Below are 12,753 nucleotides of genomic sequence, written 5' to 3'. Positions count from 1 at the left end.
TGCCACTTGCCAGCTACGTGACCTTGGACAATACTCTTCCAGCCTCCAGCTGCTTTTCTGCTCTTCCCTGGCATTTTCCAAACCCTCGGTCTTACAGGGACCTTCTCCTCCTGCCTTTCCTCAGATCCCTTCTTCATATTCAGTACAATCATAATAATAACGATAATTACATTCACTGAGAACCAACTTCATGCCAGGCCCTGCAACAAGCACTTGGTGTGGGTTACTCTTAACCATCAGATACCTGTCACTCTACTGTCCCCATTCTTCAGTCAAGGACACTGGGAAACATTCCAGGAAAATGGCTAACCGCAAGCCCCACAAAGAAAACAACTCTGCCTGACTACCTTCTGTCCTCCTTCAGGTCTTTGCTTAAATTTTGCTTTTAATCGGTGTCTTGCCTACTCCAAACAGACGTTGTTGGAAGAATCGATGGAGCTAACAGGCATGGAAAAGCTTTGTAAACTGTAAAGTGCAGTGCACACGTATGTGGCTGCCACATCGAGGTTTCATGACTTTCTGAACATCCAGCTTCCTGACCTACAAAAGGAATCCGCAGGACAGCCTCTCTGGCAGGGGCTCATCCAGCCCCTCTGCACACACCCACAGTGAGGGCGAATCAGTCTCCTAACACGGGCACAACTCTTGCCAGGAGCAAGCACTGCTCAGTGGAGCTGGGACCCCTCCGTGTGCCCACCCTGTGGTCCTAGCTCTGTGCTCTGCATTCTCAGACCCTGTCTGTTTGCCTCCTCTGCCACATGATGTCTGGGCACCTCAGTTTTCTTACCTGTAAAATGGGGCCAATAATCAACGAGATAATGTGTATAAAGCAGTGGGGTGCACACGGGTATGTGAAGTATTGGCAGACAGTGGAACCCACTGGGGGTTGCCTCCTTTCCCCACTCATATCAATTTCATTTCCATTCTTGTAAACCAGATGGTGGTGGGGTTATTATAATCCAGGAGTTTATGATCCAATAGTTATTTACCCCTAAACTGCTTCTCAAACTGCTACACCTTCCCTTCAACAGAATAAAAGCCCTGCTTTTGAAAGGTGGGCAGAAACCATCATTTCTCCACCTCCCCTGCACAGGGGTCTGTAAACCACTGATCAAATTCTCAGTGAATATGACTTATAACTATGTATACTCAACGGATAGCACTTACTAAAAGAAGCCTGCCCAGAGTATCTGGGATGAGGTGGGGTTTTCAAACTGCATTGCTCAGAAACCCTAAGCCCTTTTTGGCAAGGATTCACAAATACCTGCTCGGAATTTCATGGGTACAGACACTGCTGGAGTATCAACAGCTAGAGTGCACCGAGGACTTCCAAGGACCACGCTCCAGCTAAAGTCTTTGCAGGTGTTAACTTACTCAAACCTTGAGACAACCACTTGAGGTAGGCAGTACCACCTTCCCTGCTTTTACAGAGGAGGCCGCTAAAGCACAGAGAGGTTAAGTAATTTGCCCAAGGATACACAGCTAGTAGCTCGTCGATTAGGGATTTGGACCCAGCCATCTGCCCTAGAAAACACATTCGACACCCATAATACACCACTTTGCACAAACAACACCCCTCATTAGGCCATAAGAGCAGCACTGTAATCCATAATTCCCAATTTCCAAGATTTCTATTCATTATGACAATCTCGTTAATTAACTTCCTATGAAGTATTAAAAATTTTTCTCCTTTGTGAAGGAGAATTACAATAATAAAGCTTTGCCTTGTATGCTGGGGTTCCGAGTAAGATTTCATTTAAAAAAGGATCCTGCTGCAACAGAAAGTTTGAAAACCACTGAGATGAAGTCTGTGAGGGAGCCCCCGCAAGGGGCACCAAATAACCAACCTTCCCATCTGCTTCAATGCAGCTGGGCCCTTGACTCCAAGAGGGGGCCCTTTGCCTTCCCCTGAGGCAGGCCATACCCCAAGGGCTACCACCCCCCACGTACTGCCTCTTCAGCATTTCAGAGGATTTGGATGCAGTGGGCAGGGGGCATGAAAAACATGTTTCTCCGTAACAGGAGGTGCCTTCTGGAACCGGGCTCAGAGCTGCTATTGAGTCTTCCTATAGTCTTCTGGGGCCTCTCCAGCCCTGGGGCCTGGACACCTTTTAGGAGCTGCTTCCTTGGGACTCTACCTGCCCAGCCAAAAATGACCCCCCGCGTTCAGATTTCCTGGCCTGTGTAAGTCATGATCAATTCCGGTATCCTTTCCACTGATGCTTAATTACTGACCATGATGAAGCCTCACGACCCCACAGGACAACCCTGCTGGACACCTCTTTAAGTGTAGGAAACTCTCATCCTAACAGTACAGCAGACCTTAAGGTCTCTGAGCAGATTCTGCTTTTGTTTGGTTGAGTTTTTTTTTTTGGGGGGGGGGGATATGCATATGTGTGTATCTTGTCTTCTTTATTAAAATCATGCAAGCAAGCCTGAAATGTCAAGTTCTCGGATCATGCCCTGACCTAGAGAAACTTCTCTTGGGCCCTATTCAGGGCTCCAGATCAACCCCACACATGTAGAGAATGGGTCTGTTTACACAGAGACCAGCCACATCATCCCCCAAAACAATCTCAACCCTAAGACATTCGTTCTACAGGAAAACAGCCAAAGACAGAGGCCTCTCCACGAGAGGGAAACACTGCAATTCTCAGCTGCAATCTCAGAAGTCCCCGCACACAGCTTAGTGGCTGCCTTCATCTATGGGAGGCCGGACAGTCTTGGGACATTCTCAAGGAGCCTGATGAAACACTAATTCATCACTCAGAAATTATTATCAGTTTTTTGTCCTGTTCACCTGGAGTACTGTGAGCACGGATGCTATATTCCCCAAGGGCCCTTCCTGAGCCCAGCTAGGCAATCTAAGGAAGCGTTAGCCTTCTGCACAATATCATTCCTTTGACTACTAATGCAACAGGGTGCACTACTCTCTCTATATATAGTTTTTACATCACCCCCTGGCCATGTGGATCTAAGCAAGGGGACAGTCATTATAAACTGTCCATTCTGAATGCCTACACTAAGGACATTTCCGTTCTAAAGATTCATACCCCATTGTGTGTCCTCACCTTTGACATCTGGAGGGTCGATTCCAGTTGGGAAGTTCTCAAAGGGGGTGAATCAGAAAAAGGGAAGAATTTATACCTAAAGATACCTTCCTTCCCGTCCTGGCTCCATCACTTACTGGCTTACAAGTCATGTTACCACTCTGAACCTGTTTCCTCTTCTATTAAAAAAAGTAAAATTGGATAACTACTCCCAAAGGGACATGTAACAAATTAAATGTAGTGATGCACACAAAGTGAAAGGGAACCTCACAACATAGTTGAAAGCACAGTTGCTGGAAACTGCCTGGGTTAAAATTCGGGCTCTGCTGCTGACCAGCTGTATGACCTTGGGCCCCTTATTGAACTTCTTTGTACCTTAGTTTCCTCATCTGCTGAGTGTAGATTTAAAAAAAAAAAGTATCGATGTGGCAGGTGGGTTTTTCAGATTAACTGAGTTAACACACGTAAAGGGTCTGAGACAGCGTCTGGCATCTAGTGAACACGCAGCAAAGCCTCGTCAGCTGTGGTGCACACGGCTCCCAGCAGCAAAGGCCAAGGCTGATGGTATTATTTTTTAATACCTGAGAAAGCCCTTGTGCGAGTATTATCTCTGACTCCTCAGGACAGCTCAGTGATGAAGGGACCATCATACCCCTGGAACCGGTGAGAAGACTGAGGCTCAGATGGGACAGGGGCAGAGCCGAACTCGACCTCATTCTCTTCCGGCCCTGCTGCTGCCTCTCTGGTCCTGTCAGCTGTGCTGCCTACACACCACCAGGCACCCTGAGACCCCCACGCTGGCGAGATGCAGGCAGCCAGAGCTCTGGGCCACTCTGCTCTGAGTGACTGTGCAGTCGCCGTGACTGGGGGCCGTCACATTACGGAGGCTGCAGAGCGAGGCCTGTCATCATGCCTCGATCCCTTGATATTTAGTCACCTTACTGGTGGGGCTTCTCTTCCCCCATTCCACCCCTCATGGCTGACAATAACTGTGCTAGAGCACTAGCTGATGACACTCCCTTACTCTAAAACCTTCAATAGCTCCCTAAGGCTCACAGATCAAATTAGTTCACGCAGGGAGCACAAGTCCAAATGTAGCACACTCCTTTTCAGGAATTTTCCCAGCCTTATCACCTCTCAGCCTCCCTCTGCTGGGTGCATGTCCTCTCGGCTCCCTGGACCACCACCATTTTCTGTAAAGAGCCCTCAGATGGGGACTCAGAACCGCTGGCTCCAAGCCAGTCCAGAGCAATCACAGGTGGGAGAGAGACCTGAGACCCAGATGCTCAAAAATCACATAGTCAGGGGCAGAGCTGGGACCCAAATTCAAACCTCCTTATACTGCCAGAACCATTCTCGATAGCAAATACTCTTTGCTGCATTTTCAAATTATTTGCTGATGACTGTAAACATACAAGTCTTAACGAGTTCAGATAACTCCAACGTTTTAGATCCTAACACTTCCTTCCAATGGCATCTCATTAAAGTAAAATCCAAATCTTTTACAAAGGCCCCTGCCCACCCATCCCTGGTCACTCTCCCCACTGCATTCTGCTCTCCAGCCACGCTGGACTCCTGGCCTCTCCACAAACCCCCAAGGGCCTCCAGCCTCAGGGTCTTTGTCCCTGCTGTTCCTCTGCCTGGAACGCCCTTCCCCCTGATGAGGCCTGATCACCATTCAGGCTTCACTTCACGTCACCTCCTCAGAGAAGCCCTCCCTGACCACCCTGTCTAAACAGTCCCTTCCACCCGTCACTTTCTATCACTCTGCTCTTTTTTTTTTCTTCTTTTTCACAAAAGGAATAACCTCACTTGATATGAATTCAGTGAAGAAATGCACGAACTACAGAGATGACTTTTGCTCTCTGGCTGCATCCTCTGCATGATACGCTTATCCCCAGTCCACGGGCGGGAAGACTGAGGCCCCAGATGTCAGCACCATCCACACTCAGGCTGGAAAAAAGACTCCACGCCTCCTCTGGGGCTCAGCTGGTCAAGGAGACCAGCTGCTGACATTTCACCAAAGAACCCATGCAATAAGGCTGTCTGCTATTAGTGAGAATTATTCTCACACCTCCCACAGAGGGAAACCCTGACTTTATGAAGGTAAAACCACATTGTGATTAACACTTAATCAGGATTTCGTCTGCATTATAGCTCTGCGAGGAAAAAAAAAATAGCTGGGGCTTTAATCTCACGCTAATAAATGTTCCAATCAGTGTGTTCCTGACACAATTTTCTTATTAGGGTCCTTCCATGTAAATTTTATTGCGTTTAATTAAAAATTATTGCTAAAAGAAACAGCTGCAGATGGTCTTATTTTAAGGCAGAAAATTAAAAACTGAATATTCTCATCAGTCAATTTCAACAAGAAGCACAGCCGCACGCGTTAGGAATGTGACGGTTTTGAGATTATAATAATTTTTATGGCATTTCCAGGTCCTTTCAATGAAACTTAATGAAAGCTCTGCATGAGTTCATTTGTCAAAAACATAATAATAATAGGAAAGCTCCCGGCTTGCAGACCGATAGAAAGATACCAATGAACACCACTGCTGGGCTGTGCCCAAAGCCCAGCCATGCAGCTCTCAGCACCAATGCAATCAGCCAGCAGGAGGCCTGGTTGCAACTCTGCCATATACCCACTCAAGGATGTGTAGCTGAGGCCGTAAATCACCTTTGTTTTACAAGGATGCGTATTTTTGTTGCTGCAGTACTGTCTACGGTTGTAAAAAAATAAGTCAGCTTTCGCTCTCTCAGGGAATCACTTCACCGAAACATCTACTGCATTCTAAAGATGCTGGGGGCCAGGAAGGTGAGAAGGAGGGGCCCTCACGCTACAGTCTGTGCTGGATTTCAGAATTTTAATTGCAGCCGCTGTCCTTGGTCTGGATTGTCCGTACAATTACCTCCCCCACTTTTGTTACTTGGCTTGTATCCTTTAACTTTTATTTTAGGGACTAAATTCTTATTATTTCTTGCTATGCCTTTGACTGGAAACCAGCGCAAGCCTTTCATCTATTTGGGACCAGACAGACTGTAAAAGATAAACGACAGATTAAGAAGAGAAAGGCAAAGGCAGACACAACTAGCCCTGGAGTGAACTGACGCTGGAGGACCGGGCTGCTGTGCGCATTCGAGAGACGGAACCCCACACCTCCCACTCCCTGCCACAGCCCCGCGGGGTCCGCGTTTCCTCTGCAGGGGCCGGCGCAATGGCCTCCTGGCTAATGTCCCTGCTTCCCGTCGCTTCATCCCCTCCACTCTCTATCCTGCCAACAAGGCGTCCAGTCCAATGCAGCATCCCCACCACGGCCCTGCCCTGCTGAAAACCAGCCAGGGTCTCCCCGCTGCCCTGGGGTATCGGACGTGCTCATGGAGCCGAAATGCAAGGCACTTCTCGGCTGGGCCCCAGGCTGCCTTCCCAACCGCCTGAACGCTTCATGGTCTTTTCTTACCCCCGACTCCTGCCCAGGCTTTGCGCTCCTCCCGGACTGTGTGTCTCCATCATGAACCCCTTGCTGTTCCTCTGGCAATACCCGCGGTACCCCAGACAGTGAGGGCTCCCCGCTGCCCCTCCTCAGAGCTGTCTGGATGGACCTCTAACAGGACCTTTATTACACTAGGTTCTAAGGACCTCGGTCTGCCTTTCTACCCAGCCAGACGGAAACACCCTGAGGGCAGGAACCATCACCCTCCAGTGCTAAGAACGGCAGCCGATGTTTAGTGGTTGGCCGGTGAGGGAATCGGCTGAGCCAGTGCAACGTTCTACCACCGACTGGGAACGAGAAAAAGATGGTGTGAGTTTAGTACTTAAGGCTTTCAACCCAGCCTCCCCGACGTAGTCTCCGTGTCTGCAGATGATGGGAACTGTTTTCCAGAATAAAGATATCGAAGGACGCGCTGAACTAAGGTTAGGTCACTTTCACTGCAGCTTCACCTGCTAAAAACCACAGTCCCGCGTGTGTCTGTCTGTGCTCAGACCTTCCTCTACCTCCATATGTGGAAACCCTACTTTTCCTTCAGTGCCTGTTCAAATGTCCCCTTTTCCACGAAGCTATCCCCCCCTCCTCTAGACTCCTACTCTTTGGGTCCTGAGCATCTCCGATCTTGCATTGCAGGGACTTGGGTCTAAGTCCTCTTCCAACCACCCGACTGTACGCGCGCTGAGGCCGGTGATGGTACCGGGTCCCCCTCTCCACCTCCTTCCACACGTCACTCAGCACAGTTGCTATTCAGAATTACTCATTTCTCGAATAGTCATCATCAGTGAGCCAAAGTATTCAATCCCCTGGATGCTCCCACTCATAATCCTCATCTTGCGCTGTACCACGTGGCCAATCCACAAACTCCTGAGCATGTAATTCGAGCTGCATTCCGACGAGGAACAGCTCTGGAGGAGAGCCTGAAATGCTGGGCCTCGGCCCATCCACAGCTCTCTCTGGAAGGCACTGCTGCTCGGGGCTGAATCGTCTGAAGCTCCCCTAATGAGCGGGTACAGACAGCTGCTCTAACCCAGAGCTCCTCCTGGCTGCTCCTCGGGCACAAGGGGCCACAGGAGGGCCAGGGTCCCCCCAAGGCCCTGAGGGAGGGAAAGACATCTGAGCACCTCATTAGCAAGTCCCAGGAGAGGCTGTCAGTCTTCTTGATGAGTTGCCAAGAGAGCAGTAAACCCACCAGCCGTGAGAAAAGAAAGGAGAGTGTCCTTCCGCTTCTCCTCTGGACCAACAAGCAAGGCTACCCCAGCCTAACTCCTGCAAGCAAAGACACTTCACAGCTGTTGGATGGAGACCACCAGCTAACGTGGTATTTTTCAACCACAGAAAACAGGACGTGGAAAGAGTACCGGGTCGAGAGGCAGAAAGACTGGGGTTTGAACCTTGGTTTGGCTACTTACTACCTGTGTGACAGAGGATGGTTTATACCACTTCCCTGGGCCTCAGTTTTCTCACCTGGAAAATAGGAACTGGAAATTCCTAAGGTGCCTAACTAATCGTGAGTTACAAGTGAAATAATAGCTACAGTCAGAGTCACAGAGTAGGCACCTCTGCTAGCGAGATTACGGAATCAAAAAAGCCCTGGTGGGGCTTCCCTGGTGGCGCAGTGGTTGAGAATCTGCCTGCCAATGCAGGGCACACGGGTTTGAGCCCTGGTCTGGGAAGATCCCACATGCCGCGGAGTAACTAGGCCCGTGAGCCACGATCACTGAGCCTGCGCGTCTGGAGCCTGTGCTCGGCAACAAGAGAGGCCGCGACAGTGAGAGGCCCGCGCACCGCGATGAGGAATGGCCCCCGCTTGCCACAACTAGAGAAAGCCCTCGCACAGAAACGAAGACCCAACACAGCCATAGATAAATAAATTAATTAATTAAAAAAAAATAATCTGTACTTAAAAAAAAAAAAAACTCTAAAAAAAAAAAAAAAAAAAAAAGCCCTGGTGCTGGGTCCAAATCAAGGCTGCTTAGGCTGTTGCCTGCAGCCCCAACTCCATCTCACGCAGAAGGCAGAGGCCATGCTGACACCACACGCCACCACCGAAGCTCACGAGTTCACGCCTGGTCCTGGTTTATGGATGTGAGGTCCTGAACACTGAGTCAAACACACGCAGAACAGTCGTATGAGAGAGAGACAGAGAGATACCCCCTCAGTGAAAGGGACCCGATTCTCCACCTGCATCCACTGCTGTGTGACCTTGATCATGTCACTTGATAACAGCTAGTGCTTAGTGAACATTTCACTCTGTGCTGCATTAATTCATTTCGCCTTAATGACATTGCGAGGCCAGTACTACTATCATCGCCTTTTACCGGTAAAGAAACTGCGGCACAGAGAGGTAAGTCACAGTGAGTGGCGGAGGGCAGACTGAAAGCCAGGCGGCCTGGCAGGAGCCTGCACGCTTACCACCATGCTCTCACAGGCGCTCCCTGGGCTGCTGTGTCCTCATCTGTAAACAGAAAAAGCCACCAGAAATGGCATCAGCAACAATATGCATCAAGAGTTGGAAAGGGCGCTGGAAAGGGATGAGAAAAAGGCAGCACAGCGGTGGTACGTTAATGTAAAATCTAGGAGGTGGGCGTATGGACATTCACTGTTAAACTCTTTCTGCTCTCCCGTAAGTTTGAAAGTTTTCATGATGAAATGGGGAAAAGGGGCCTCGGGGATCTGTGTCGAGGTATAACACTGAGTGATTAAAAGGAGAATCATCATCATGCCAAAAGCAAACTTACAATTATGGGGATTTAAGTGAGACACTCAGGACGAACCAGTGTGTGGTGTTTTGCATCAAATGGATATTTAATAAGCGTATACAAAGCACCCCAAACTGTGTTTCAGAGTATACTTAATAAATGATAGTTCTTTCCCCCAGTGAAGCTCAAAATCACCAACTCATCGACATGCATTTATTAAGCTCCTAATGCATAACCAACATACTGAGGTCCCGTGGGATATTCAGAAGTAAAGACTGGGTTTCCCAACCAAGAGTCCTGACTGAGGACATAAAACACCCCATTTGAAAAGGATGAGTGTTGGACTAGACTACTGAAAACATTTTTTGTGTGTATGAGAGTCAATTCAGGACAAAAAAGAATGCTTTGGGGATACACTTTAAACCAAAGGATAACGAAACCTCTTTTACATACGGGGGTGGGGGAGCGACGACTGTGCATAGGTAACAACGTATACACTTTTATTTTATAAGATAGAAAATGGTTAATAAGAATACTGTTGTAGCTTCGAAAATGCTATTATCTGTGTACACAAATCTCAAAGGAAGTAACTGCATAGAAGAAACTTCATAATCATCCATCAGACCCCGAGCTGCTGCTCTGATTTAGGGATCTCTAAGGGCTCTCTGAACTCTATTACATACTCAAAACATTTCTTGAAGGGAGGCACTGTCAGTGGAAAAAGGACTTGGATTTAAATAACATTGAATCACACCACGAGAGAGTTATTCCCTTTTCAATCCGCCTGAATCCTTCTGATTATGCCAAGTAGAAAGTCTCCGTGTGGTGCCAGGACGCCTTTAACACCTCTCCCTGTTTAACAAAGGGACCAACCTCCCGCTCACAGCCTTGGCAACTAATAACCTCAAGCTAGACTTTACCCATGCTATTTTAATTTCTCTTTGTATCCTACGTTTACAATTGCCTTCTATTTATGACACCTAATACTGCTTTTCCATTTCCCAACAGTGGCATAAAATTTCCTTTTTAAATATTTTTTAAGTAAAAAACAGGGACTGATTTAAAGAAAAGCAGTCAGTGATAGCGCAGGTGGTTGAGAAGTACAGATGGGCTCCAATCCTACCGTTTTACAGAGGAGCAACCGGGGCCCAGCCTCCTCCAGGATCCCACAGCAAGTCAGTGACGGGGTGGGCTCTGAACCCGCTCGTCCTGCAGCACTGGCCCGTGCTCCTTCAGGACTGTCAGTATTTATTTTGGCTTCTGCCTCTGATCTTCACACTGAAGCAAGGTCTGGGGCAGGACAGGCAGCGGAGGGAGGAAGGAACTGTCTCCCACCCTCTCGTCCTGTCCTGTCCAATGCCAAGCACCCCTGGGCACGTGTCTCAGGTCAGCGGCACCCCTCCGCTCAGTTCTCAAAGCCCCTATTCAGGCGAAGAAGCAGCGGCTCCTCACCCCGTGGCAGTTCCCCCTGCCTCTCAATTCCGTGTGTCTGAAGCCGCCCTTGCCCAGACATGTTCCCGCCCAGAGCGGGGATGTCTCCCTCCCTCTGCTTCGATCTGTTTCATGCAGGGAAGCGGAAGAAAGCTTTGCTCACTGATTGATGTCCGCGAGGATGTGGTTCCTGCACAGGAGATTCATCCCAGTCAGTCTGGCCGTCAGGGAAATAAATTCAGAGCGGGGCAACAGTGCTTTTGAAATTCAGAGTCTGACGGTTGAGTCAGGATACTCAACCAAGGCCTCAGGCTGTAGCACCAAATGTGAGATAATACAGGGAAAGCACCTAGCACGGTGCCTGGCACAGGAAGCAGTCAGGATACGGTAAGTATTACCATTTTCTTGGGTATTTTATTCCCTTAATGTCACTATAGTTTGGATGAAGGGAGCTTTTTTGTTTTTTGGACTAAGTACAGATCAAGGCAACAAGGCCTTTGCATATGGCCAAGTAGCCTGTGCACTGTACAATCCCAGGGGCACCATATTAGACTAAAAGGTGAGTGGGACCCTGGGGTTGTGCAGTGGGCAGCCTGAACAACCAGACCTGGCATCCTTCAGCATAATGCACTACAAATTCCTGAATCAAGAGTCAGGAAATCTGAGTCCTGACACTGATTTCTCCACTAAATTGCTTAGAGATCTTAGGCAAGTCTCTTTCCCTCTCTGTGCCTCAGTTTCCTCCTCTGTAACAGGACCAAATGTTGTCTGAAGTTCCCTTCCAGCTATGAAATTCTGTGATTCAACAGAAGCAGGTTTCAATTTCCGAAGGACAGTCATACAAAAGAGGAAATGAGCTCAGTTGCCTGGCTTGAGGGGAAAGAGCCAGCATGAGTTGGGTAAGGATATTAGAGAGAATAGCTTCTGCCTCAGTGGGATAGGGACATTAGGGAGAGATAGCTTTTGCCTCAGGCAGAAAGAAAAACTTAGAGTACCTAGCAACAGATGAGGCAGCTCTGGGAGGTGGTGAGTTCCCTGTGGCTTGAGGAATTCAAGCACAGACCCGGTTAAGAGGGGGACCTATTAGACATGGGAGGTTTGACCGTACGCTCTTTGAGGTCCTTCCCAGCATGGAGATTTCATGGTTTCAAAGCCTGGTTCTATTTTCATTAGTGCTGGAGGCATTCAGCGAGGGTTGGGTCTTGTCAAACCCCGCTGATAACTATTAACGCAATGAACTTGTCTGCTCTCCCACTCCCACCCTCTTAAAGTTCGCACACATCCACATTCTCCAAATTAAACTGGATCCCTCTGGTGGCACTGATGTCTACCTTTGCTCTGGCAAACAAACCCAGAAAGAACCAATTCATAGCCTTACCCAGACTTGGGGCAGGGAGAAGATGGAGCCAGGGTGGGGAACCACATGAAAAATTCAGGAGAATAAACCACACAAACACTTCTAGTGTCTACACTCCAGAGAGAGCTAATGCTAATTGCAAATCATTCTTATCTATTCATTACTGCAGGTCCCCTGGGATTCCGAGCAGCGACAGCTGTACCGGACTGGGTTGAGTTACTGCACATGAGGGGAAAGAATCAGGGTTTCCTTTAAAATCACCACCATTCTGACTTTTCATTAATTCAGATCAGGTGCCCCCAAGCGTGTAAATGGTTGAGGCTGAATCGCAGTGCCTTTAAGTTGCATCCATGGTGCATAAAAAACAGCAAGATTTGGCAATTATCCACCTGGGATGATCAATAGGACATTCAGTCAGTCTTGGGAAGGTGGGGTCAGAAAACCGCCACTGTTGTCAATAATTGCAGTGTTTCACGCTCACTTCCAAGGTGACTGAGTCCAAAAAAAAAAAAAAAAAAAAATCAGCTTGGACGTACCTCTTAAAGACCTCTATTCAGAAATTTAGCTCAGGGCACCCTTAGCTCTTTAAACAATTTAAATAAATTGTCTTTTCTAGTTCCTTTGAACAGAGTATATATTGACACAATAAAGAGGTCTCAATCTCAATTTAGGGTATTTTCCTGATGGTGAAAGATATTTTGTTTGACAAGATTCCAGAACCTTCTCTT

At 48.2% G+C, this 12,753-nt stretch overlaps 2 protein-coding genes across 4 annotated transcripts in view; one reads left to right on the top strand and one right to left on the bottom strand.

The window, feature by feature from the left end:
* Positions 1 to 12,753, top strand: part of MRPS25 (mitochondrial ribosomal protein S25) — a 455,776-nt gene that overhangs the window by 207,948 nt on the left and 235,075 nt on the right. The gene's annotated exons all lie outside the window — the stretch shown is intronic.
* The window catches only part of FGD5 (FYVE, RhoGEF and PH domain containing 5), a 115,945-nt gene that overhangs the window by 91,349 nt on the left and 11,843 nt on the right, over positions 1 to 12,753 (bottom strand). The gene's annotated exons all lie outside the window — the stretch shown is intronic.

This window comes from Balaenoptera borealis, assembly GCF_965194805.1.
Source record: "Balaenoptera borealis genome assembly, chromosome: 12".
NCBI classification, from domain to species: Eukaryota; Metazoa; Chordata; class Mammalia; order Artiodactyla; family Balaenopteridae; genus Balaenoptera; species Balaenoptera borealis.
The sequence above is the reverse complement of the archived record's forward strand: the minus strand, read 5'-3'. Positions and strand labels throughout refer to the sequence as shown.